The sequence below is a fragment of the Arachis duranensis genome, chromosome 10 (assembly GCF_000817695.3).
Source record: "Arachis duranensis cultivar V14167 chromosome 10, aradu.V14167.gnm2.J7QH, whole genome shotgun sequence".
NCBI lineage: Eukaryota > Viridiplantae > Streptophyta > Magnoliopsida > Fabales > Fabaceae > Arachis > Arachis duranensis.
The window spans coordinates 42613640-42618074 of record NC_029781.3 but is presented as its reverse complement, the minus strand read 5'-3'; the positions used below and the strand labels follow the sequence as shown (position 1 = coordinate 42618074).

The window sequence follows — 4435 nt, the reverse complement described above, 5'->3', positions numbered from 1 at the left end:
TTATAATTGGTTATTTCATATGCTTTGGAAATAAAATTTAGTGATGGAAGTATTATATAATTTAATTTAAGTAATTTCTATTATGAATAAATTATGGTTTATTTTATTACTTTGAGCTCTAGGAGATTTATTTATTAGGAATGATTAAATAGATTTTTATAAATACTTAAAGTTTAAGTAATTTTATTATAATTAGATATTTTGTAAATTAAAATTAAAGTTTCGGTGATAGAAAAATAATAAAAGGTTATATCATTTAATTTGAATAATTAGTATTGAGTTTAAACTATATTTTATAAAAATGTGATTAATATACTTATTTTATAATTTAAATTAAAAATAATTAATTCCACTTAACAATATATTGATAAATGATATTCTTAAATATTTTAAGAGAGTATATTTGATTTTAAAATTACTCTTCTTTTCAATTTTATCAAAATATCTATTCATATCTATCCATATTCTTTTATAAAATCTTAATTTTAATCCTAATATCACAAATCCCTAATTTGTATACTAAATCCCTAAATCTACACTCAGAAAGGGAAAGAAAGGGAACGGGGAGCTCGAGGGGGAAACGGAAGGGAAGAAAGAAGGAAACGAACAGAGGGAGAGGGTGAGGGAACAGAGGAAGAAGAGAGGAAGGAGGATCGCTGCGCCGTGCTGCTCCATGCGCCGGTTACCGTCGCTATCGCCAGAGCCAGAGGACAGAGAGAGAACGCTTGCAAGGGAAAGGACAAACGCGAGGAGAAGGATAGCTCGTGCGCGAAGGACAGTGCCGCCACTCAGTCGCCGCGCAGCTGTTGCTGCCACCCCGTCACCATCGTTGTAGCGGTTGGAAGCATAAAGTTCGAACAGAGGGGGAGAAACCGCGAGTGAAGGGTGACGCTGGGCCTCTGTGGCTGCTGCTATCACCAAGCGTTGTTGTCGTTGCCGCCGAAGGCCAAGGCCCTATCGTTGTCATCGATTCTGCCTGGAGCCGCCACCCACTTGTCACAGCGAGTTAGTTACTCTGCCGCTGCTGAATTTGCCGTGTTGAGATTGAAACTGCCACTTTGACTCTGGTTTGACCTTTTTCTTAAATAAGACCCATTTACACGTTTTATTATCATTGCCATGCTTGTTCTGAATTGATTCTGGTATATATCTTGTCTTGAAATCCCCAGGGCTGTAATTGTTCTTTATTCCCATCCAATTTGAATTCCCTGTTTCGCTGTAACTATTATTACTGTTGTGGAATTGTCGCCGTTGCGAGCATGATTAGAGACAGTGCCAGATTCGGATTTGCATGGGAATTGCCACTGCTGTGAGTCAAAAGGAAAAGCCGCTCACAGCGTTTAATCTTACGAGTTTCGACATCGAGGTAGGGGGTTTAAAACGATTTCAGTTTAGGAATGCCTACAAGGTTTATTGAATAACTGCAAATAGATTTAATACCTGTGAGTAGTTGATTGACTATGTGAATATTGAATTGTGGCTGAAATTGTGATTTGGAATTGTTGATTAGTGATATTGATTGATTATGTGGATTGGGAATTGTTTGATGATTAATTGTTGAGAATTCCTGAATTTTAATGGGTTATGTTGGATTTGTTGCCATTGAGTTGTTATTTGGTATATGGAAATGTTAATGAGTTTGGTTGGTGGTTGATTTGGAATTGGTTTTGAGGGGTATTGAAGGGTTGGATTTTGAATACTAAATGGTTTGCTGAAAATCAGGTTCTCTTGGAAATAAACGGCAACTTTGAAAGTGAATCAGTGACTCTATAGTGACTAAAATGATAAGAATTTAAGTGTTAAGTAAATTATATTAAGTGTAATTGTGAAAACTCAATTTTTAAGGTTTCGTATCAATTAGAGAATTAGTTATGATTTTTCGAAGTTGAATTCTAAAATCTGATTTTCTGCATAACTTCTAAACTGAGTCAGCAGCTTTGAAAAGCTATAACTAATTCTGTGTTTATCGGAATTGCGTGGAACCAAATCTGGGTTAAACTTGGGGATACAAGGAACTAAACTGGTAAATTTGAGACTTTTTCATTAAGTTTATGATTTATGGTGAATTTTTGAATCATGGATGTCAAATCTGGTTTTTTTTTCTGCTGAGCATTTAACACAGCAGCAACTTGATTTCTTTAATGGAAATTCTGCATTTTGAATTTTGAGATAGAACCAATTTTAAATTAAACTTTGGTCCTAATAATTTAATTTCATAAAAATTAGAATTGTTAGAGTTGTGGTTTTAAAGATTTGGATTTTCAAAGAAAGATGTTTTATGCAGTAAAAGTCAGGCTTTGTTTTCAAAGTCAGTAACTTTGAGGTTTTATAATTTTTAAATCTGGAATGATATTGAGATGCAACCAATTGGAAGTGAAAACTAAGTATGTTTAGCATATGTGACTTAAATTTCAGGGCTATCCATATTTTAATGAGTAAGTTATGGGACTTGGAAGAAGATAAGTTCATTAACTTTTAAAGCAGAATTCTGCAGAAAATTAGTCAACTTCTAGGTTATATAACTTCTTCATTAAATATGATATTTACCTGAAACCAATTGGAAAAGAAACTTGGATGAGTGAAGTTGAACTGTATTAATTTTCAAAGTCATTGGATTTAACTTGGATTTTATATTGAATTTTGAATGTCACATGCTGCTGCTGTTTTTCCGGTTTTACGCACTGCAGAGCAGTCTTGGTTTTTCCTTTATTCCTAAGGCTAGTGAAACCAGAAAATTATGATCTTTGGTTTGTTAGAAAGCTTATCTCAAGGCGAACACCTGGACATAAAGTTTGCGCAATTTCGAGTTCATTTGCTATATTAAAAACAGAAAAGAAGATAGGGTGTTGAGAATGCTTGAGTGATAGTTATGAGTTCATAAAATTAAAGATGAACCTTAGCATTATATGGCTGATTCAATGTTGGAATTTGCTTGTTTCTGAATTGAGTGGATATTGGAAAGGTTGAAAGGAGTTTGGTAAATTGTTTGGTTGGGACCCGTAAGGGTGGCTAAGTCCTATTTTTAAAGGAGATTATGTCCGAATTTTTATAAAAGTATAAGGACTTAATCAAAATCAATATTTAAGGTTTGTTTAATGATAATAACTTCAATGATTCTTTTAAGAAAAAATTATTTGACATATGAGATTGTTGGCAAGGGCGTGGGTCTTGTCCCGCTTGCATATTTGCAATTATGAAGGAACAAGGAAAGAGTAAAGTACTTATTGTATGATTATCTGTTGCTTGAAGCAACCCAAGAGATATTTATTTGTTGCTTGAGGCAACCCAAGAGATGTTTTTCTTCATTTGTTGCGTTAAGGCAACTCCAGATATACTTGTATGATCATCTGCTGCAGTGAGGCAGTCAGATAGATAATGGTGTGATCACCGAGAATGCTTTCCTGCGGTACAGATCCATATTTTATTTCTGTAAGGCAGAGGGGTTATTTCCTGCTACAGAGTACTGTGACCACCTGTTCCATTTCTGTAGTGGCAGAGGGGTTATTTCCTGTATACAGAAGGTGGTTCGGCATACATCCCTGCAGTGGCAAATGTGTTATTTCCTGCGTGCAGTGGACCCTGTGGTGGCAGAGGGGTTATTTCCTGTACACAGGGGTATAGCCAACAGGAAAGCCATATCCGGCTGGTAATGCTGGGTTACGTCGGGAGCGGGTAGAAACCGACAGATGAGCTCATTACCTGTACTAGGACTAGACATTCATCATATGCATTTATGTGACATTGTTTGAGTATGTATAATGTAATTGGTTTGCTTAAATGAATAATTCTGTTAACTGCTAATTGTTATACTTGATATACTTGCTCTTGATTGTGTTTGAACCTCATTACTTGTGTTTGTAACTAATTGATTGGATTGTGGTGAATTGGATGTTGATTGAATTGCTTAGGCCTGAGGCCGTGATTGGTTTGTGTTTGAGGTTTAATAAAGTATGAAAGATTAAGCTGGTTCAGCATAGACTTAATGAACCTATGCTTGGAACAAATTAGTCATTCATACAGTCTAGGAAACTTTTAAGAGTTTTATAAAGAAAATATGGGTTTAGGATTTTGAATAATTAACGAATGCTTTTAAAGAAGGTTAATTTTCTTTTAGATGTATCTGAATGAAATTAACTATTTGTGCTCTATTCTTTACTTTCACGGCATTCTCTACCTCTACTGAGAATATGTGGTTTGGTTCTCACTCCCAAATTTTCCACCCTTTCAGTGACACAGGTTTGAAGACGCAATTTGAAGCTGCGAGCGATTAGTAGGTTTTCTTTATGGTTTTAATTGCTTTCATAGAGTCCTCTCGCTCTTTTCCTTTGAAGTTTTATTTTATCAGAGGGGTAGGTATTGTATTTGGGTTTATATGACTTCCTATGTATAAGAATTACTATTAATAATACTTATATGATTGTATTATTATTTGCAA

The 4435-nt window shown here is 34.8% G+C and overlaps 1 long non-coding RNA gene across 1 annotated transcript; it reads left to right on the top strand.

Annotated features, from left to right (window-relative positions):
• Positions 1-525: 525 nt before the first annotated feature.
• Positions 526-4435, top strand: LOC107472324 (uncharacterized). The gene is made up of 3 exons (XR_001588748.3): positions 526-1067; positions 1170-1366; positions 4229-4435. It is a non-coding gene; the product is annotated as an uncharacterized LOC107472324 (long non-coding RNA).